This window comes from Vulpes lagopus, chromosome 12 (genome assembly GCF_018345385.1).
Source record: "Vulpes lagopus strain Blue_001 chromosome 12, ASM1834538v1, whole genome shotgun sequence".
In the NCBI taxonomy this organism is placed as follows: Eukaryota; Metazoa; Chordata; class Mammalia; order Carnivora; family Canidae; genus Vulpes; species Vulpes lagopus.
In genome coordinates, this window is record NC_054835.1 from 56,917,924 (window position 1) to 56,941,324 (window position 23,401).

Genomic DNA, 23,401 nt, shown 5'->3' on the forward strand with positions numbered 1-23,401 from the left:
AGAACCCCATCTCCCAAAAAAGCCAGTACTGAAAACTTGGTCCAAAGAGAACCCCTGGTTACTCTGCTTCAATCGTGTCCCTTGTGCCAGGGGTAAACTGAGTCCTCATGGGAAGAAAATCCGGTAAAAAATGGAGTTTGGGAAGACAGCTAGCTAAAAGAGTGAAGTTGGGAAGCCTTGTTAAATGCGATCTGCCTTTAGAGCATGGAGTCGTGAGGATGCCACCGCTGACATGTGACGGTGGGTCACGGTGGAGTGGGGGGTGGGCAGAGAACCCGCGGCCCTCCCAGCACGCAGCTCCAGCTGGCAGCCACCCATTCCGGAGCTGAGCACCCCCTACTCTTCCAGGCCCTGGTGCTCTCCTCCATCAGGTTTCAGCCTACCCCGTCCCCTGTGATTGTCCCTGCCAGGGTGGGGACAAATAAGCATGGCCACCTCTCAATTTTCCATGGCTGATCATCTACTCTGTGGATTATCGAAAGCCAATTTTGGCTCCTAGACCAGCATTATCGCACCCAACCGCCCTCTCCAGCCCACCTGAAGTGGGGGAGCTCAAAGGGCAAGTCTGCTCACCTACGACTCGGCCTCGAAAAAATGCCTCTTGGAGAGGAACTCAAACTTCTGTGGAAGTTGGGTGCCGTCCTCATGAGATAAACACCCAGGATTTTGTATCACGCGCTTTACTGATCCCTGTTAATAGGATAAGGATGCTGTGCTAAAATTAAGCTGCCTTCACATTTGTTTCCAGTTCACTTCTCCCCGTGGGGGGACGGCCCCCCAAAACAGACTGACAAGTATAAACTGCTCCTAACCACGTTACCAGGGACGAGGGCTGGTGATGCCCACCAAGGGCTCACCGCGCGTCCACCACTGAGTCAGTTCAGGAGATGGAAATCTATGGAGACAGAAAGACAGAACCCACGGGTCAGGGCAGGGCCCCCAGGAGGGGACTCTGAGGCCAGGATCAGAGTGCAAGTCATTTAATCAAGAGTGGAGCACAGGAAACACCAATGCGGAGCAGGGAGGGGATGTGGGGACAAGAGGCAGTCCCGAGAAGTACCTCAGTCATGCAATTGTCACCGAGGGCAAATGGAGCTCCAGCCCAGCAGCAAATTCTGGGAGACAGAGTGGCCTGTCCTGGAGGCTGCAAAGTTTCCACCAACTCCCTGAGCACCCTTGGCTGAGGGCTGGTCCCAGGGGCATAACTCATCAGCACTTCCGGCCTGTCCCTCTACCTAGAGGGATCCTGACTCTGGCAGTGAGTCCAGGTGCAAGAGCAAGCAGAGGTCAATGTCAAAGGGCTCTAGGTGGGGCGCCCGCAGGTCTGCTACACCCATTTTAAGAAAAAATTACTTCCCAAAGCCATGCACCTAATAGCAGACAGAGATTCTTCCCCGAAGCCCAACCATCCCCTGGGCCCACCACACTGACTCTGCCGAAGGCCCCCCTACCTCTGTGGGTTTCCCACAACATCCAGCTCCCAGGTGGGAGCACATGGTGGCATCCCTGCTAACACCCTCCCCACACTCCATTATGAGGCAGAGTGACACCACAGAACACTGCAACAGCACCAAGGTCAAAGGCCAGGGGCGTAGCAAGAGCCTGACCTTGAAAATACTGCTTTTCCCACTGACGTAAAGAAGGCTGATGAGCATGGGAGAGGACGTGGAGACCTGGAACCCTCCTACCTGCTGCTGGGGACGTACAGAGGTGCAGCCACTGGCAAAACCAACGTGGTGGCCCTCGGTAAGCCAACCACAGAGCCACCATATGACCCAGCAATTCCACTCCTAGAAACATACCCAAAAGAATTGAAAATAGGGGGATCCCTGGGTGGTGCAGCGGTTTGGCGCCTGCCTTTGGCCCAGGGCACAATCCTGGAGACCCGGGATCGAGTCCCACATCGGGCTCCGGGTGCATGGAGCCTGCTTCTCCCTCTGCCTGTGTCTCTGCCTCTCTCTCTCTCTCTCTCTCTCACTGTGTGCCTATCATAAATAAAATAAAATTTAAAAAAGAATTGAAAATAGGTGTCCACAAAGACCTCGACTACAGATATTCACAGCAGCCCTATTCACAACAGCCCAAGATGGAAACAGCCCGAAGGTCCAACCACCGAAGCATGGGTAAACAGAGTATGGCGCATCCATTCCCGGAGTGTTGTTTCAGCCGTGGAAATAATGGAGTTCTGAGATGAGCTGCCACATGGAAGGACCTTGGCTCCGTTATGGGAAATGAGAAGCCAAACACCAAAGGCCGCATATTGTATGATCCCACTTACACGAAGTGTCCAGATTGGGAAGCTCTGGAAACAGCACATTAGTGGCTCCAGGGACCAGAGCGGGACAGACTGGCATGTACCTGCTTATTGTGGGGTTTCTTTTGTGAGGATGTTTGCCACCAGATAGTCGTGATGCTGCACCATGTCATGACTGTACTAAAACACCACTGAATCGTATTTACAATAGTTAAAATGGTAGTTTTGTATAATGTGTCCTTTACCATAATTAAAAAAAAAAAAAATAGCCGCCCACCCCAGAAGAAGGAAGGAGTGATATCGAGGTTAGAAGCATTTATTGCACATAATTGCAAAACTCGTGAGAAATCTCGACTCTTTTTCACACCCAGAATGGAGCGTGGGCACAAACCCAAACCAATAATAATAATAATAAAATAATAAGCCCTAACAGCTGTGGGAGCAAAAATCATCTCTTTGGCTCATGTGTGGATAATCGAGAGTTAACTCTTAATAAAAATCATAAAACGCGGGAACAGTGGGAATAAAGATTTTGTCCTTAGCCAACTGCCAGGGACCATGTTCCTAAAATAATGACTCCCCTTTTTATTTCCTTCATTTTATTGTACAAGGTGTAATATAGCCGGGCTGCGCCCCACCTTCCAGGGGAAGGTAATTGTCAATCAAAATGAAAAATGTCATAACTTAAGTCTGTCCCAGCCTGACAAAAGGGTCCATATGGTCCTTAAGTGAGGCGCGCGAAGGTTGGCGCACGGAGCCGTGATTTACACGGTCACCAGCGGACCCGCTCCTCCTCGACCTTCAGGGACCACGTGCACAGGACAGTCACCTGGACGCGTCCCCGCAAGCCCTGGAGCAGGGTCCCCACCCAGCGAACCCCGGGAGGAGAGACCGCAGTGAAAGAACACGGAACATAATTGATTCCCCTTTCTCTGCCCTGCCGCTGCCGAACGCCGGAGTCAGAGCAAACGACGCAGGCTGCAGGTCTGGGGACCGGTGGCGGCTGGTTGCGCTGCTGTTGCGTTGCCGCGTTTGTTGTCTCATCTTGGGAAGTCATGATGCAGGGACGCTTACGTGGGACTGGGCAGCACAGGGTCGCGTGTGGGCAAGCTTGCCCTTGCACCTGTACTCGACCAGAGTGAGGACGCGCGGGCGGCATCCCTTGTGCCAGGCGGTGATGTCATTTCAGCCAGAGGCACCTCGGGTGAGAGACATCCCCGGGCCCCTGGTGTCCGGCCTCCCAGCCAGAGCCTCCTCCGAGACTCCCCCAGACCCCTCGCCCCTCCTGGATCCCTTGTGCTGGGGCTAAAGCTGCTCAGAACGAACAGAAACCCGTCCTGGCTCCTCCTTCTTTTGAGCCCGTCACCCCCCCACTGTCGCCACCGCCCCCGTGTTGTTCTGTATTTTAAATGAACGCCATCTGAACAGCAACGCAAGCACACAGTTGGGGCAGCAGCCTGTCTTGTCCTCCCTCGCTCCGAGTCCGCAGGCCCCAGGGAGGCGGCCGAGTCTCTCCCGGGAAATCAGAATATTGGGGAGGCTCCAGGAATTTCTGGGGAGTCTGCAGACAGCGCATGCCTGCCACCCACCCACGCCCGCCCGCACTCATGCTCCCCCGCACTCTCCCGGCTCTCGGGAGCCCCCCCACACACACACACCTCATTGGCATCCAGTCCCATTAACTGATTGCTCCTCCCGCCCTAATATTCTAGGCTGTTCAGCAAACCTTCTTTTGTTTCCGCTTCCCCGCTGTCCTTCTGAGAGGGGCCCTTCTGATGAATATTAACGCTCCGCCTGAACTGTTCCCAACCGTCTTAAAGGGCAGTTCCTCTTTTCGGGGGGCCTCGATCAATTGATATAAAGCAAGGGCGGGATCGATACGGAGGGCAGAAGGAGCGGATTGCAGGGTCTTTGGATGGACGAGACTGGATATCTTTTTTTTCTCCCCTGAACCTCCTCGTTTGCTTGCCTGGACTGAGCTTTTTTTTTTTTTTTTTTTAAAAGATTTTATTTATTTACTTATGAGAGACATGGGGAGAGAGGCAGAGACGCAGGCAGAGGGAGAAGCAGGCTCCCTGCGGGGAGTCCGATGTGGGACTCGATCCCAGGACCCTGGGATCACACCCTGGGCCGAAGGCGGGTGCTCCGCCTCTGACCACCCAGGCGCCCCTGGACTGAGCTTGCAACAGGGCAGCTGGAGGGGCTTCTAGGATGCGTCGCTCCTGCCAGAAGCCACCAAATTACCTCTGAAACAATGTGATAATCAGCTGGGCAGGGCAGGGGGTGGCAGCTCCAGCACCATCCTGCTAATCCTGTTGGGGGGGACCCGCTCCTCCCCACTGCTCCAGGGTCCCTGCTGGGGCGGGCAGCTCCCTCCCTTAAGAAGCCTGCCTCTCTGCCCACTAGCTGGCCTGGGCCAGGGCGCCAGCCTGGGTGGCGGCAGGGTGGGCCCCGAGGTCCCCTCCCGCTCCCCCCTCCCCCCTCCGCCCCACCCCTTCTTTCCTCTCCCCAGATCTGCTGTAACTGACATTTTCCATCTGACAGGTTCTGTTTTCCCTGCCTCCGGTTGCCAGGGAAACAAGCAGGAGGACCGCAGCCAGGGAGCCGTTAGCTGCCTTTTTAAGGGGCCCTGGACATAAACAGCACTTTCCATAATGGGAGCCGGGCACAGAGGCTTAAAAAAAAAAAAAAAGACAAAACAAAACAATGCAGAAGAGGAGGCTAAAGTGAAAAAAAAAAGTCAGGGAAGGGCCCCCGTCCCCCCGCCCCCCGCACTGGGTTAATGGGAGAGTGAAGGACGGAGGACAGATCCCAGGCAGCCTTACACGCCCCTGGACAAAACTGGCCACTTTCCGGAAGGGTCTGATCATCTCCTTGATGTGCAGAAAAGCAGACACCGGCCGCCAGCCCCGATGGCTTCTCTGAGACCACGAAGCTACTCGGGACTATGGCTCCATGGAGCGGCGGGGGCGGGCGCCCCTTAGGATTGAAACCCGCGGCGTTTCTGAAGCGCCGGGCCATGCAGACCTGTCCTTGGAGAAAGGCGAGGGGTTCTGGTTTCTAGGGCCCACTTGCTCCCTGGAGGAAGGGGGCAGAGGTGCAGGAATTTGGGGGGAAATGGCAAAGGGCGAGGTGGCAGAGGGGAGGGTGCCCCTCTCTCAGGAAGCCAGCTGGCACTGGGTAGGCAGGGATCTCTGCATTCACCCAGGAGCCTTCTCGAAGCAGCCGCTTCCGCAGCCCCTTGTTTGTAGACCGTGCATCATGCGTGAGCACGCGTGAGCCTAAACACGTAAGGTCAGGCGCGTGGGCCTAAGGGGACCCAGCCCTTGGCAAGCTTGGGGAGCAGAGCGTTTATTTGTGGGCCCCCAAAGGCAGCATCTGCTTGTTCCCCTTGGGTGCCTCTTCCCCCTCTACCCCCACCCCGACCCCAGCAAAGGAGCGACGCTCACTGCTCTCCGGTGCTCGTGTCCACCAGCCCGTGCCCGTCTACACCCGCGAGTCCCTGTCCCAGACACGCTCCCAATGGACCAGGTACCTACCGGTGCACCGAGAAGCCACATTGCCCGTGTTGACGAGCAACTGGCACCATCTATTCTGTGCTCGTTGCTTCTAGTTCCCACGACGTTAAACAGGTCATGGAACATTTTTACACCCCGTCATTAATGATTTTACACCCGCACCTCTCTGGGTTTCAGGTCTGTGCCTTTCCACCCAGAGGCCCCCTAGTCCTTCAAACTCCGTAGATTCAGGGCCGAACTCGGGGTCCTCCGCCCCCAACCCAACCCCCGCTCCTCCCCCCAAAGTCTCTAACCCACAGCCTCAGGGTGGCCCGTACCCCTCCCTCACCCTGGGCCCGAAGGGTCTGTGACTTTGGGTTCCGTCGCGGGAGTGTTTCTGAGCCCCTCTCCCATCTCCAGCCCCCTGCGTCTACCATGTTCCCTGTCCCAGGCGGTGCCTGCCCCACCAGCACCTCTACGTTCTTCCCACGCACTAGGCTGCTGCCAGCAGTAGGGTCTCTCCTTATGCACACCTGCCCACCCTCTCCCCTCCGCCACCGCCACCCAGCACCAGGGATTTCCATTTGAGAGCACGTGAGAGCGAGCTAAGGATGCAAACTCCTTCGCCTAGTGCTCCTCACCCTTCACCTTCTGACCTTGACTCCGCCTTCCAGATCCTTCTTCCACCCGCCCCCTGTCCCCTCACCCTTCCACACCTCCGTCCCTCAGCCTCCATCCCTCCATCCCTCCGTCCTCAGGATAAGTTTCCTTATCCCTGCTCGGCTTAGCAACGCCCACCCGTGACATGCCGCCACAGGCCGGAGCCTCGCCTGCCCTCCCTGGTCACGTTGGTCACCCCCTCCCAGCACCTCGCCTGACGTTTGGTCCAGGCCTGTCGCATCCTCGCGGGCTGAGGACTCTTTGCCGGCTGAGAATTGGCCTGTGGACAGCAGGTGCTCATACATGTCATTTCTTTGTCTTCCTGGTGGGCCCTGGGAGGGGGGTGGCAAAGACGCGTCTCCTTGAGAGGCCCCGTGCTGACATCCTGAACAGCACCTGCACATGGCCTGCCTGTCCACATGCAGGAGGACATCCCTGCGTGAGGGAACAACGTCGGGTTGAGAGGTGAGCCTCCTCAAATGGGTTCGCTGAATAGCGTCCCGACGGAATGTCACAAACATGTTAAAGGGATCAACTTTCTTTAATAACAAGTATAAAAGAGGAAAATAGCATGTGGTCCCACATCCCACAGCCCGGATACCCCTTCTTGATATATTTTTTAAATTAAGAATTCCTTTTAAAATGCCAATTCAAAAAAAATAAAAATAAAAATAAAATGCCAATTCAGGGCAGCCCGGGTGGCTCAGCGGTTTAGCGCCACCTTCAGCCCAGGGCGTGATCCTGGGGTCCAGGGATCGAGTCCTGCGTCGGGCTCCCCGCATGGAGCCTGCTTCTCCTTCTGCCTGTGTCTCTGCCTCTCTCTCTATCTCTCATTAATAAATAAAAAAATAAAATGTTTAAAATGCCAATTCAGGGGCGCCTGGGTGGCTCTGGTTGAGCATCTGCCTTCAGCTCAGGGCGTGATGGAGGGATTGAGTCCTGTGTCAGGCTCCCCTTAGGGAGCCTGCTTCTCCCTCTGCCTGTGTCTCTGCCTCTGTCTGTGTGTCTCTCATAAATAAATACATAAAATCTCTTTTAAAAAATAAATAAAACGCCAATTCATAGCACCTGTTGAGAGACGGTCAGTCTCCTGAAGTGGGGAAAGTGGGCTGGGAGCATTTGGGACGCGGCCCCAGAGGCAGACCAATGGGCTGAAGTGCACCACGAGAGGGGAGGGGTGGCCCGAGCGAGGGGTGGCCCCAAAACCCAAGCTGGCTGGGGATGGAAGGAGACAGGTACCAGGCGGGAAGATCCGGGCGCTTGAGGGTCTGCGTCCGGGAGCCCTAACGGTGCTAACTCCACAGCCGCAGTTGAGAAAATCCCACTTGATCAAATCAAAGCAGGCTGAAAAGAGGCAACCAGCGCCGATGAGAGGTTGTGTGTCGCAGAGACTCGCAGAGACGCGGGGAAGGGAAGAGGCCGAGAGGGAGGCACTTGTGTTGGGCAGAGGGCTCACAAGTGCTTTGACTTTCTCAAGAACTTAATCAACGTTGTTGTGCTATTTATAATTTTTTTTTTAACTTGGCCGGTAGCAAGAGAGCTGTTGTGAGATCAGGTTCGGGAGGCTGAGAGGCCTGAACCAGCCAGGCGCCAGTTTGCTGACGAGGATACGCACGCCGGACAGAGGCCAGAGGCTTTGTCGCCCACCAGGACAGGGCAGCTGCCAGGATCCCAGGGAAGGCTGGTGCTGGAACAGCGGGGTCTCCACACTCCCCACCCGTCTGACCATGGTGTGGATTTGGTTAGAGGAGGCCAACCAGGATGGCCCCGTCAGCTCCTGCCTCTGCAGCTCGTGGGGTCCAGGTCAGGCCTGGCCAAGTGGCCGGCAATCAGAACTTCTCCTGCAATGGGTAGTACTGTAGGATAACAGAGTGCATGAATTGTGAATCGGCAGTTTTGGGGTCACCAGGAGAGTCCCTGAGGCCACAGCCAGCTTCCCCTCGTGGGCCTTGGGCAAATGCTGCGGGGTCCGGCTCCAGTCTGGAGCACCCTCCGGATCAGATGCTGCTGTCGCCTGCAATGGGCATCTGCACACGGGGCCTGCATGTGCTGGGTGTCCAGGGGTCTCCGACGGTCTTCCCGAGGGTACGAGGCACACAGAGAGGGGTGAATCAAGTCTGGACTGATGACGTGGGGCAGACAAGGGCCCTCCCTCCTCTCTGCTTGGCTCCAGCCCCCAGAAACCTCCTGCCTTCTTTCCAGGAGCAGAGGGAGCTGTTCTGCTCTGAACAACAGGTTCATCCCAGGAAGCCAGGCCCATCCAGGGTCCAAGCAGCCAAATCCCCAAGGGAAAGGATTACCAGGCACTCACTTGTATCACCTTCTTTAATTTACTAGAGAGACTTCCACCTTTTCAGTTCACTTTGTCCTCTGGGCAAGCCTGTAAGATAAGCAGGGAAGGCCTGGCTTTACCCTTCCTTTATGTGTGTAATGCTTTCTCCGTCCATTACGTGGACTGTCAAATGATAATACAGGGAAACTGAGGCCCAGAAATGTTGGAGCAACATTTGCCCACTGTCAGGGCAGACCCAAAAAGGATGTTTTGTAACTTCTAAGTTGGGACTCTTCTTGGACAATACCGCCTTCGGGAAGGGGTCCTTGAGGACGGTCATGGCAAAGATGACAATGCAGAGGCTGGTGGCAGGTCACCGATCTGCACTTTGTATGTTTACAATGTACGATGAGGTTGGAGGGGTATCAGGAACAATCTTGAAAGCCAAGGTCCAAAGTTTCAGCTTTTCCCAAGAGCAGTGGGGACCCAGCATCTCTCCAGCATGGGGTGGTCACAGGGAAAAAGCCTGTCTTTAGGATGGGCCGGACTCCCAGAGACCATGCGTCTCATTCAGGGGTCTGACTGACGACTCGAGAGGAAGGAATCCACATGCTTTGGCCTTTCCAGGTGGTTCAGGCTTGCCCTGCGCCAGGCCTACGTCCTCAGTGCCCAGGGCTCCTGGCTGTGTCCGCTGGAAAGTCTTAGGGGGGACCTCCAATCCCCAGGGGGAGGCCTCCATCTGTGGGGTGCCTCCATCCCTGGAGCACCACTAGATCTTCTTTCTCTTTTCTCTCCTGGACCAAAGAACACTGGCTGGTTGGCCCCAGCCCTGTGTGTTGGATCCAAATTAATTGCCTTTGTTATGTTCATGATGCAAGTGTCCCCTCCAATTCTTTTTCATGCAGCAGATTCCTGCATGTTGCTAAAAATACAAACATATGACTCATAGCTTCTGAAGACCCAAAGGAGCAAGAACCGTGCTTGGCCTTTCTGCTCTTTGGAGTCAGGCCAGGGTACCAGCTCGGGCCGAGGGCCTGAGAGCGAGCACAGAGCTCACACTCAGCTGCAGAAAGGCAGAGAGAGACAGAGAGACAGAGAGACAGAGCGGTCCAGACGGGACCCAGGGGCCTGGAGGTCGGCACACCTCTGCAGGCACGGCACCACCGCAGGTAGAGCTTTTGCACCATTTCTTTGAGCTCTTCCTCTGCTCTGCGCTTTGTGGTATTGTCTTGTGAGAGGTGAGATCTCAGTTCTTGTTTACTGTCTTTGCCGTCTTGGGTAATTGGCCCCCTCTAGCTCACAGCCGCCTTCTGGAGGCAGTGAGGGCCTCCCCCAGCAGCCCAGATGTGCCCACTGTCCCTGGGCCCTCCACGACCTTGCACCAGGGGAGAGCCGGCTGCTGGGTAGGCCCACGGGCACCAGCCTCACCCCCGATGAGCAGCACAGACCCCTTCCCAGCCCTCCGCCTCTGATGCCCCAGCGGTCCCCGAACCCAGCAGCCTGGCCTGGGAGTGAGTGCCTGACGCCGTCCTCGTGAGGCCGCCCTCCGCTGGTCCCACAGGGCCTGGGCCAAGAAGCCAGATCTTGCAGAAACGGGACTCTGGAACCGGAGACCGGCTCAGGCAACCTCTGCTTCCTCTTCATCGGAATGGGGGTTAGCAGATGCCCCCGAGGCTGATGTGAGATTGAGGAAGTGGGAGCCCGACGCCTGGCCCAGGGCGAGCCTCGGAACGTGTCGTCACGGATTAACCCGCGTTATTAGCACCCCGGCCCTGGTCTCCCAAACTCGGGACCGCAGTCACCCCATCCCTGCCCCACACCTGGAGCTCAGGCCCCTCTCCTGCCCGGGCCCCTCGGTCTCTGAGTCACGGACGGTTGGCCGAGAAGCAAACACTGTAAGTCCTCACTCCTGGGAAGCAGCAGCTGAAGAAAAGAAAGCCTTTAAGAGCATTTTCTTGGCAGCCGAGGCCCTCCGATGAATCAGGATTCTTTTCAATTCCTGACTTTATTCCAAGCGACCTGCCGGGTCCTCTCTCGTTCCCCTCCGGGTGCAGCCCCGGCAAGAACGGGCACGCAGAGGACATGGGAGGAAGGAGGGGGATGTGTGCTCAGAAATAAGGGGCTGACAGGTCCCTGTCCGGCTCCCAAGGAGACCTGTCCTGCTGAGGCTAGAACCGAGGGGCTGGACATCCCTTCCCATGCATGTGACACCACCCCCGACACCCCACAGGGACTGACACCTTCTCCCTGACACATCCTCTCCCTCAACACTCAGCCTCCCTGAAAATCATCTACCTGCTGTGGTCACTGTGGAGCAAGGGACAGGGAAAGGGGTTTGGGGAGAGGTGAGGCCTTAAGACAAAAATGTGACCCACGTCGGCTGGCCACGTGCCCACCCTGGGCCAGTGCCTCTATGCCCAGCGCCCTGGGCCCCTCCAGCCCTGAACGGCCAGAAGTGAGAGCGTCAGTCACCCAGTCAGAGCCAGCTGCCAGGACTACACCCACGCCTCTTTGTTCTCCTCCGTGTTCAGGCTCCGCAGAGAGCGGGGCAGCCGGGATGCCCCGTGCCCAGGACTCTCAATCACCGCAGGACTTAATGACCAACTGCTCCACCATGCCTCCCATGCACTGGAAAACGCTGGAAGGTAGCTGTTAGCAGCAAACCACATGAAACAGCGAACCGATCCAACTAGAAATCTGGTCGAGTATGCCCGGTACCCCCCAACGCCGCCGCACACGCACCCCCTTTATGAGCGCCGGGCACAGCCACCGTGATCCACAGGCAGCTAATTATCCTGCAGCCAAGGCCCGTGGTGGGGAGGGGAGCGGGAAGTGGGAAGCAAAGCTCGTAATTAAACCTTTGAGTGCAAAAGGTTCTTTCCATGTTGGAGATTGATTGAACCAAAAAGAAGTGGGTCCTACCAGAAGGTTAATTCCCAAATTGGCCACCCCTGGTTTAACTTGGAGTTAAATGGGACTTTTTTTTTTTTTTTAAGATGGTGGACTATTAGAATTTTATTTTTATTACACTGCCAGCCAAAATAGGTTCTCTCTTCTTGCCCTTCTGGGTCCGATCGTTGTGATGATGGCCCCGACTTGCACAGGCCTGCTTGCACCTCTGTTCCTGAGGAACACCCCCCACCCCCCCACTCCGAGGCTGGAACTGACCTTGGCCACGTCACTGGCTTTGCCGAGGGGAGGAGCAAATGTGACACAGCACAGGCTGGGGACGTGCTCACGCTCTTTGGAACCCTGAGACCACCACGGAGGAAGCCCAGGCTCACCTCCTGGAGGCCAAGAGGCCACATGGGCCAGTTCAGCCTGGATCCTGCGACCAGCCAGCCTGCCACCTGCCAGAAAAGGCAGTGAGGCCACCCTGGAGCCCCTGGCCCCAGCCGAGCCACCATGAACATTGGCCAAAATTGCCCTGAAAGGAACTGCCCCACTAATCCGCAGGACACCAAGATATAACAAACATAGTTTTAAGTCTCCTGACTTGGGAGGTCATTTAGTCTTTTTTTTTTTTTAAGATTTTATTCATTTATTCATGAGAGACAGAGAGAGAGAAGCAGAGGGAGAAGCAGGCTCCATGAACGGAGCCCAATGCGGGACTCTATCCCAGGACCCCGGGATCATGACCTGAGCGGAAGGCAGATGCTCAACCACTGAGCCACCCAGGCCTCCCCGGGGGTCATTCATTCTCGATGCACTCTCCAACCTCTACCCTATCACATGCCGCAGAAGGGCAAAGACTCCTTTTTACTTAAATGTGTATTTCCATGCCTGGAACTCCGTAGAGAAGACACCGAGTAACCTGGTGCGCATGGAACACGGGTGCGCCCACGCATGCACACACACACACGCTTCTCTCACGTCACTTACCTTCTAAATGAGTTGTAGACACATGAATGTCAAGCATCCCTTCTGCAGATCTCCTGCGGAAAGTATTCATTGTACCTGCGGCACCCAGCGGCACCTGGCAGCCCCGGTCACTCTAAATGCTGAGCAAGATGCAGCCCACCCCAGCTGGTGCCTTAGCACCACAGGAAGGTGGAAGAACTATCAGCACGGTCTTGACTAGCTGGGCGATGGCACCTGCCAGAGGGGCCCTGGAGGTGGTGACGGAGGTCTCACGGGGCCACAGAGACCAGCCCAGGAGCAGAATTTATGAGGTCCCAGCCATCTGCAGGGACGGCCCCCTCACCTGTTTTGTCCTACTTAGGTGTGACTGGAGTTTCTCACTGCAGCCTGCGCTGTTTCCTCTATAATCTGTTGTGGTCTGAGCCTGAGAAGCAGCAGCCCTCTCTCCCCTCCTCCTGTATCGACAGGGCTTCCTAACTCACAGGCCTCTGCAGAAAGCACTTTTAAGAGCATTGCAGGGGCACCTGGGTGGCTCAGCGGTTGAGCATCTGCCTTTGGCTCAGGTCATGACCCTGGGGTCCTGGGATCAAGTCCCACATCGGGCTCCCTGCAGGGAGCTTGCTTCTCCCTTGCCGGTGTCTCTCTCTCTGTGTGTCTCTTATGAATAAATATATAAAGATCTTTAAAAAAAAATAAGAGCATTGCAGAGCACACAGGATCCGATGTCAGCTTTTCTTTCCTTTTTTTTTTTTTTTTTCAGGTTTTCTTTCCAAAGCAACGTCCAGAGCTGTGTGAGCCAGACAGGGCTGCTTGGACAGAGGCCAGGCCCAGGATCCGGGCTTCACCCAGGGTCTCTGCCTGACCTCCGGTCCCTCTGTTCCCAGGCCTGGGGCTGGCCTCGTGGCAGCTTTCCTCCCACCCCCAGGGAGCACCTGCGACTCCACTTCTCTCTCAGCCCCAAAGGCCCGACCCAGTTCCATGAGCAATGCTCAGAAATCACAGAGCTTAATAAAGTGCTGCCTGTGGGAACAGTCACAGACCACTTGAGGAGCCCATTCACTCTCTATGAGGGCAGCGTCTCATTTCGTGCCGTTCATTCATCCTGTAGGGGCACATTCATGCTCTCCTTCAGGCAGCCACTTACTGTATCACATTTTAAATTGATACTTAAAAGCCTTGTTTACAACACACTGAATGGAGTCTAGTAGATGAGCTATAAAATAATTCCTATTTTTTTGAAACTTGTCTTATATTAAATCATACACAATGAATGTCTACCTAGGGACTCCCTTAATTAGTTGTGATGTATCCATACAAAGGAAAACTATATAACCTTTAAAAATAATGAGATATTCCTTGAACACAGTAACACATCTGCAATGTATTTTTGAATGAAAAGAGCAAATTGGAGAACAAATATATACAGTGTGATCCTGTTTTTGAATACACATATATATTAGCAACGGCACAACATGCTGTAAACCAAAATAGGTCCCGTTATTAGTAGTTATTATCAAGGCAAGCAGGATTACAAAATCTTCCACTTTTTACTTCATACATTTTGGTTGTTCTGAAGCTTTTTAGTACATACGCATGCACTACTTTGATAATCAGAAAAAAATAAAGTTTAAAAAATAAAAATAAAAAAATAAAAAAATAAAAATAAATAAAAAATAAAAATAATGACAAAAAATAAAAATCACGCAAGCATAAGGACCTCCGCCAGGTTTATGTGACGGACTCCACGAAACATAGTATTCACAGCAAAATTAAAAAGTCAGCTGGGCAGACAATGTCCACTTTCTAAATCTCCAGGAAATCCCATGCAGCTCCAAAATGAAGAGTAGACCCTCTCTGGAAATGCAATCTTATAAAGCCGACATGGAGGGCCCTGTACCATTCGTGGAAAATGAATGTTTCTCAGAGCCCACCTGGCCACCGGGACCCCCTGCTTTACTAGTCAGCATGTGCTAGAGCCTGCTGTGGCAATAACCCCAAAACATCAGCGACTTAGAACCACAAAGGTTTAGGGGACAGGCTAGCTTATAGATGACCAGTCCTCTCACTGAGAACAACTAGTAAGCTGCTTAACCTTTTTTTTTTAATGTTAAGACATCAGAGAGTGACCAAGGCAGTGGGGCTTGAAACACAAGCCACATCCCCGAGACAGGGAGACTGAGGCGACTGTGACATCCCATACTACTTTCCCTCCTCCCGGGTTAGTTCCCTGGCAGTGTGGACAGAGAGACCCAGGCCTGCAGAAATAACCCCTGAGAGCCAGAGGAAGCAAGCAGAGCTTCCACCGTCCCATGAGGCTGGGTGATCGAAACTGGAATTCGGGGCTATTTAGGAAGCCAGGGCTTGGGATCCCTGGGTGGCGCAGCGGTTTGGCGCCTGCCTTTGGCCCAGGGCACGATCCTGGAGACCCGGGATCGAATCCCACGTCGGGCTCCCGGTGCATGGAGCCTGCTTCTCCCTCTGCCTATGTCTCTGCCTCTCTCTCTCTCTCTGTGTGTGACTATCATAAATAAATAAAAATAAATAAATAAATAAATAAGAAGCCAGGGCTTGAGATGTCACAATCCCGGAAAGAAGAGCAGCTACACAGAGTATGGGGGACTTTCTGGGTCACTTTCGCCCTCCTGGCCTGGAGTGGTTCCCCCCCACCCCCAGGACACAGGCCAAGAGGAGAAGGGAAGAGGGTGAAGCAGAAGCAGAACCTGAGGAGGTGATGGAGAATTTTCAAAGCTGACAAAAGACATCAAGACACGGATGCAAGGGATCCCTGTGTGGCTCAGCGGTTTAGCGCCTGCCTTTGGCCCAGGGCGTGATCCTGGAGACCCGGGATCGAGTCCCACATCGGGCTGCCTGCGTGGAGCCTGCTTCTCCCTCTGCCTGTGTCTCTGCCTCTCTCTCTCTCTGTGTTTCTCATGAATAAATAAATAACATAATAAAAAAAAAAAAGACACGGATGCAAGAAGTGCTAAGAACCCCAAGCATCACAAACACACGCGTGCACACTCCCTGGCTTATCATAATAAACCTATCGAAACCCAAAGACAACACCACCAAAATATTCCCCCCACAAAACCGGCGGAGTTGGCTGAACTTTCCATGTTCCAGAAGCATGGAAAGGGGTGACAACCTCTATCACCCTGAAGGAAACCCGTGGACAAGCAAGAAATGAATGAGAAGCAAAGATTTCCTTCAAAAGCAACAGACTCAACAGGCACCCATCCGTTGACCAGGGGACGCGGACAAGAAGGTGCACAGGGATGCGGACTGTGCTAGTGTCAGGAGCAGGAGCAGGAAGCGACCCCCCATGAACACCCACCAGCGACGCAAGAGAGGAACGCATCCTGCTCTGTTTCTAAAATAGAGCTCGTGCAGCAAGGCCCATGAGTCACAGCCCCGCGTGGCAACGCCGAAGAATCTCTCAAACGTTGAATGAAGAAGCCAGACACAAAACAGCACATGCTGTACGAGCCCATTTATGAATAAAGTTAAAACAAAAAAAAAGAAGAAAAGCAAGCCTATGAGCGGTGAGAGAGAGACCAGGGCTTAGGGTGGTCGTGGTGAGGAGGTTTAGGAGGGGGGGCGCCTCCGGGGAACTGGTAACAGTCTCTTGATTTGGGTTTGGGTTACAGGGAGAGGATGGCTTGGTAAAAACACATCGAGCTCTGCATTGATAATGTGCATGCTTCTGTCTGCTTCTTCTGTATGTGTGTTAGGCTCCCATAAATGGTTTACGGGGGCGCCTGGGTGGTCCGGTCGGTTGAGCGTCCCGCTCTTGATTTCCGATCACGTCGTGATCTCAGGGCCGTGAGATTGAGCCCTGCGTCTAGCTCCACACTCAGGAAAGAGTCTGCTTCAGATCCTCTCCCTCTCTCTTTACCCCTCCCCACATACCTCCCTCTCTAAAAAAGAGAAAGGAAAGAAGAAAAAAAGAAGAAAGAAAGAAAGAAAGAAAGAAAGAAAGAAAGAAAGAAAGAAAGAAAGAAGAGAGAAAAGAGAAAAAAATATTTACATATAAAACAAAAGGTAAAGCATAATTATTACAAGACAGATACTAAAGTAAAAGGAAATTCTAGTACCAAACGCAGTAGGTTGTGAATAATTTTTAAATTAATTAATTAATTAAGTTATAATTTAACTCTCAGGTGCAAGGTCACAGACTCCTGACTTCTCTGGCTTTTCCCTAAGCAATGGCCCTTGTGTGTCTACGTAACGCACCTAAATATCTTTCTAATGCCGAGAAGGAAGACATAACCGTTACAGCAAATTTAGCTACAGGCCCTGTTGCCTCCGGAGAGACCCCACGCCTGCGTCCGTCTGCCCTCCCCGATGCACACCCACCCGCACACATGCACACGCACACACACCCTCGCAGGGAGACGTGACGGTGTCTCCGGCCCCATACACTTGGGAGCTTTTCCCCGATCAAAGGACGAGCAGTGAAAAGCAAGGGCTTGATTCTTCTTTATCCAGTTACCACTTTGGCTGCGGCCCGGGCCTCTTCAGGCGATGACGGGGAGCCAGACACTGAGGAAATCTCGCCAGGAGGCTCCTTAGGAGCAGCAGCCAGCAGTCCCACCCCGGGAGCGGCCCACCCGGGCCCACCCCTGCCCACCCGGCCGCAGGGGGGCGTCCCTGGAACTCCCCGTTTGGAGGAGGGAGCTTAAGGGAAGGTCACCTCCCCCTCGACTCTGTCTCTCTCTGTCTCCCCCCCCACCCCTGGGGTAAGGGGAGCACCTGCACTCAGGACAGTGGGGGGTCACACCCGCCCGCCATCTGGCCACACCTCCGGCCTCTCTGCGCCCATCACTGAGCCGGTGCCAGCCTCAGTTCCCACATCTGCAACATGGGATGTTTACCTCGTGCACCTTCAAAGGTCATTTTCAGGGAATCCCACGGCAGCCCTCAGGGGAGCAGTTTGTAAATTGTCACTGCGTGCGTCGTAAAATATTACGTTGTTGAAAAACATAGTTTCTGTTAATGGAGAGAGAGACAGATGGCAGATCCTGGGAACCTCGAGTGTAGCTCCGGAAGGTTCCAGCATGAAGCGATCTCTGTGGCCCGAGGAGCAGGAGAGGACAGTGAGGGGGCAGGCCCCGGCAGGGGTGGGGGGGCAGGGCGGGGGCACCCAGGGGAGTGGGCTGTGGGAGGCCCGCCCCAGGAGCTCCGTGGGGGCGGGGGGGTGTGCAGCGAGGCCAGAGCCGGCCCCTCTCCTCCTGCCTCCCCTCCAAACGGTTTCCAGGAAGGGCTCTGTTGCCATGGGAACACATGTCCAATTATTCTACTTGCAGAAAATCACTTATCAGCCAACTTGGTTGGAACACATCCCTTCTACAGAGCAAAAACCGCCTCTTGGGTTTTTACCTCCCTCGTAGCCAGAGCTTTGAGTGAAGAAATGGAGAATCCGGCTGTGAGAGGCGGTCTTCGGGGTCAGAGATGGTTGGGGGGCGCTGAGAAGCAAGCCCTTCAGCAAACCGCAGGGAGCTCCCTCCCATCTGCAGATCGATGGGCCAGTTGGAGCCCCTGTGGGGACGCAGCGGTAGCAGAGGGGGAAGAAGGACTTTGTGCCTTCAATGGGGGGCCCCAAGCCGGGGACGGGGCATGGAGACCAGCGAGCAGATCAATCCGTCAGTGGCAAGGACAACAATAGGATACGCTCAGGGTAGTAAGAGGTAACCCAAGGGAGGAGAGACGGTAACTCAGAGGCTGGGTTTTGAGGTACGGGTAGGAGCTTGCCAAACAGACAGGGGGTGAAGGTGGGTGCTTTGGGCAGAGGAGATGATGATTTCGGAGTGGGGTCATGGACATGAGAACAGGTGGCTGAGCCCTGTGCAGCGTAAAGCCCAGTGAGGGAAGGAGGGAGATTATGAGACGAAGCCACGAATGCCCTCCAGGGAGTGTGGTCTCCGGTGCAGTGGGAAGAGCTCAGTCACGTTGCCATTTGGCAGATGCAGGCAGGATGGGAAGCCCAGCACACCCAGGACCAAAGCCCCCGCCACCCGAGCCAATGGGCTTTCACACCCCACCCGGGGAATTCCTACCCACCCCCCCAGACCCTCTGGGATCATTTCTCGGGCCACCTCCCTCCTCCCGGGACAAGGACTTCACGGCTGGCCTCCTGGGCCTTTTGCCATCATGGGCATCCGGGGGGCACCACCCCCTGGTTTGCCAGCTGCAGGATTTCCAGAGCCTCCGATGCCCCTCACACACCCAACCCCGATTTCTCGGACCGTGGTCCCCCGGAGAGGCATCCTGGCAGAGGGAGACCCGCAACTTTGCGCCCTTACCAACCGGCACTTGAACAGCCCCTCCTAAGTGACGTTGGACGAGTCTCCCTCCTAGGAGGAGGCTTCCTGCCTATCCTGTGGGGGAAATGACCTGGCCTGCCCCCTCCCCCGGGACTGCAGGGAAGAGACGCCTGACACCCGGCTTCCCTGCCCGCGCCCTCCGCACGGCCCCACGCTGCTCCGCGGGCCTGCTCAGCGCACCTGCAGGCCCCCAACGGGAACGCGGCCTTTGACAAAGGACAAAGCTACACGAGGACGTCTGGGAGGCTTGGGTTTAGATGCCAAAAGAGCGGGGAATTCCTATTCTGGTGGTGGGCAGACCCTGAAGCGGGACTGTGGTGGAAATCCAGACAGACGCTCCCGGACGGACACGTGGACAGACACACCTGACCCCGCGTGCACAGCTGCACCTGCTGCCTCAGCCACGACCTCGCCCTCGCCCTGTCTTCACGCGGCCACATCTGCGGCCTGGACGGGCGCCAGGGCCAGCAGCAGCCCCTGAAGACAACTAAGCACCCCTGTCCCTTGTCCCCAGGAGCAAAATGGTGCGAGTCACACGAGCGCGAGACACTCGCCAGCCCCGAGAGGCCCCTGGGTCCCTGGGGTTCAGTCACAGATCCCCCTGTTGGACTAAGGGAGGGGACACCCTCAGGGGGAAGACCATCGTTCGGTTCGTGTTAGTGTTTGGGGGTAAAGCGCTCGGCGCCGCAGAGCCACCCCGGCTTCCTCGTGATCTTCTCGACAAAGGGGGGCCGTTTTGGTCCCCGTGAAGTACGCCGGAGGCCTCGTTTTACTGGGGATCTATCCCGCTCCAACGAGAATGAATCTCTTCCTTTCCGAAACAATACAAAGGTGGGTAATTAGAGTGTAATCATTAATGGGTAATTTTAGAGGGGGTGAGCAGAGTTCATAGCATCATCCTGAATATATTTGCATTTAACTGAACTCCTTTTTTCTCCCTTCTGTGATTTCCTTCCTGTTGTTGGTGTAACCGTAATTATTTTCATTGAGATTTTTCCTAACGAAAACCAAGAACGATGTCTGTGGGAGAATCAGCTCCTGGGGAGGCCATGGGTGTCAGGGGCGCCTCTTTCCCTGCACCGGCGCCCTGGTCCCCGGGGACCTTCCGCCTCTGGTGGCTTCAGGGGGAGGCAGGTGGCTGTGTGCACGCACGTGTGTGGGTATTTGCCGCCGTTCATGGATTCCCCCCAATCCAGGAGGATGGGGTGGTGCACAGGAGAAATGCCATCCATGAGCCAAGAGCTCCGGATTTTGATTCCGATTCTCTACCATTAACCAGGGGGCGGAGGGGAGGGGAGGTGACCTCGGGCACCTTCACCTCTCCGTGCCTCTGTTTCCCCACCGTATCATGACGGCATCTCTCACAGCCTCCTCTCAGTCAGGTGATGAATGTCCTGCCCGGTTCTCAGTGACTCCGTCAGGGTTGTGACGTGCATTCAATGTGTCAAAAGGGGAAGCACGTCCTGCGTCTGTCCCCATCCTCCAAAAGCCACCTTCCAGAAGCTTCCACCATACATGGCACACAAAGAGGAGGATGCTGGCAGGTCCTGCGCCCTCGAGATTAGGGCTCGAGAGAGCAGCAGAGGGCAGCCAGGCAAAGGCTAGTGGGTGACAGAAGGAAGAGGGACACCCCCCACACACACCAACGTGTGCGGCCAGGAGCTCTGGGTCCTCAGACTCTGCCCCCACTTATCTTGCTTGGACAGGAGCCTGTCCCCTTCCGAGGAGGCTCTTCTCGGCAATTCTCACCTCCTGCATTCCTAACCACAGTCTCCGTGTTGCTGGAACCTCTTACCTCGGGGCCCCAATCCCTGGGTTTCTGCCCCCAACCCCAAGCTACTCATGGGCCCCTGATCTTGGAAGCATCTTTCATTTGATGGATTTGACCCACCTGGCCTGCTCACACCCCTTCCTCTGGCAACCACTGGACTGCAGGTACCCAAGGAGGGATTCATTCTGATTCATTCTGACCTGCCTGGGTGCCTCCAGCACAGCGAGCTGGTCCCTTCTCCCAGGACTTCCAGGCCAGACATTTAAATGGTTCTTTCCTTTAAAAAAAAAAAAAAGAAAAGAAAAGAAAAAGATTTTATTTATTTATTCATGAGAGACACAGAGAGAGAGGCAGAGACACAGGCAGAGGGAGAAGCAGGCTCCATGCAGGGAGCCCAACGGGGGACTTGATCCCAAGACCCCAGGGGTCATGGCCTGAGCCCAAGGGAGATGCCCAACCCCTGAGCCACCCAGGGGCCCAAAATGGTTCTTTCCAAGGGGAGTTGCGAGGTACGCAGTAAGCGCTCCGGCAGCTCAGAAGGAAGCCAGTGAGGGAGGGAGCTCTGAGGCGGGTCCCAGAGATGTGGTCAGAGAGCCCTGAGCTGCAGGACATGCATTAGGCACCTACCACTGGTGGATTTAGGGTCCTGGATGTGCCAGAAGCAGCAAGTAGGGTGCGAGGGGCCTACTCAGAGAAATGTTTCCTTCCCAACACAACGGGGGGAGGTCCCTGTCACCCCAGCTCCCTGCCTCATCAGCATGGGCCCGGCCTGCCTCTCCTCGAGGTCACCACACGACCTTGGCTCACAATGGCCAGTCCCTGGGAAGGAATAGTGACCTCACAGAATGAAAGCCATGGTCTAGGCCGCCGTGTGGCCGCCTGCAGGGCCGGCAGGGCTCAGGTCAGCTGAGGACTCAGGCGGGCAGCAGGGCCCGGTGGACCATGTCTCTAGAAGGACCGGTCCAGACCCCCACCCTCCCAGCCATCCTGCCTGCCCACCCACCCACCCGCACAGCCCCAGTGGGGCAGCTGTCTTGGGAGCCAGGCTGTCTGTCCCTGTCCCTGGCCACAAACCGTTCCTCCCAGGGGTGCTGAGTGGCTCAGGGGAGGAGGCTCCACCCTGATATTTCATTGTTTCTACAGAAACGTTAGTTTCTGCCAAAAGGGAAAAATTAAAACGGGAACAGCCTTTACTCCCCCCTGAGAATTGTTTTCTCTGGTCTGGCCTGGCTGGCCACCCATCCTGGGCCCACAGAGCCCTTTCTCCTCCTTGGCTGAGCAAGCCCTCCCCCTCCCTTCTGGAGAGGCCCAGGGCCCCTCTGTTTGGATCAGAGACAAGAAAAGGGGAGGCAGAGTCAGGAGGACCCATGAGGAAGAAGGGAGCGACAGGCCGGGACCACCCCAGATCCCAGATGCCACTGGACACACCGCTTGGGGTTCCGGTTTTAAAAAACCGTCAGTGAGTCTCTGTAGCCCCCAGGCCTCCGCTGGAGTGTGTCCCTCTTTCCTGGAGCCTGTACCCGCCTCCCTCCCTTGGAGACGCCCCCAAATCCGCTCCCAGCCTGCCACTGCTCACCAGTAAGCCCTGGAGCTGTGGGCGGTTTATATTCCCTTTCCGGTTTCCTCTGACTCACAGGCTGGGGTGGGGAGGAGGGGAAGCAGCTCTAGGAGGTGGGCCAGCTCCTGCCCCGTCCTGGGCAGCCAGCTCCGTGCGCTCCTGCTGCAGCCGAGGGCAGGGTGGCCGCCCCCGCCAGAGCCCCGGGGCCCTGCTCTCTGCCCCTCGGAAGGTCGGAGAATGGGGTAGGACGGGCACCTGGGCCAGCGTGAGTCAAAATGATGGTCCTCCCAGCACGAGGAGGGGACTCACCACCTCCCCCACCCCAGAGAACCCCAAGGAAGAGCGACAGGGGCTGGCGTGGCTTTGGGACACGACATGGGATCGCAGGTGCCCACGGTGGCCCGCCCCCACCACCCCGCGACCTTTCCATTCCTGGGCTCACCCCCTGCCTTCCCAGCACCAGCACCCCGTCTCTATCTTGGCCACAAGAGCTGCAAAGCAGAAGCGCAGGGGCAGCTAACACCGTCCTCCCACCAAAGCAGCCCACAGTCTTGGGGGGACATACTCCAGCTCCCTCGCTCCAAGGATTGACGCCCGGGAGCACAAGTAACACACTGTGTCCCGAGAGCCCCTCATCCCCTTCTGCCCTGTCGCCGCTCCCACGGATCCCTTCCCAGGTAAACCACGCAGACCGAAGCACTTAGGTCAGGGTCTGCTTCAAAGGATTCCAAAATAAGATGGGAAGGGCAACGCCACGAGCACCCCTTTCTCTGCCCCCATGCACGCAAGCTGCACAAATGAGGGAACTGGTTGGTGGCCAGGGTGCTCCAGGTCCACAGTGTGATGGGGCCGCCTTAGAACGGCCGATACCACCTCCAGCTCCATTATTAAAGGTAGAGTCTCCTAAAGAAGGGAGGTGATCATAACCCGCTGCCTTCCACACTGGCCTGCCGTCCTGGCCTATTATTTAGTTTGGGGATGGAGGGAGGCGTCTGTGAGGACACCAAACCGAGTTCATGTGAACTAATTCGGAGGGAAGGGACCTTGAGGCCAAGTACCTTGAAAAATGGTTAGGACTGCAAGAGGTGAATTTGGGGATGAAGCAAGAACTCTGAAGCACTGCGTTGCTCCAAAGAAAATAGACTCATCCCGTTTGGCCCCAAAGGACCAAAGTCAGATGAGCGGCTGCAAGCTCCAGAAACACA

General features: G+C 55.6%; 1 long non-coding RNA gene across 1 annotated transcript; it reads right to left on the minus strand.

Moving 5' to 3' along the window:
- Nucleotides 1-16,328: 16,328 nt before the first annotated feature.
- On the minus strand, nt 16,329-22,163 carry LOC121474272. Its single transcript, XR_005983297.1, has 4 exons — nt 22,067-22,163; nt 20,759-20,915; nt 17,419-18,054; nt 16,329-16,461 (listed from the first exon to the last, which is right to left on the minus strand). It is a non-coding gene; the product is annotated as an uncharacterized LOC121474272 (long non-coding RNA).
- Nucleotides 22,164-23,401: the final 1,238 nt, after the last annotated feature.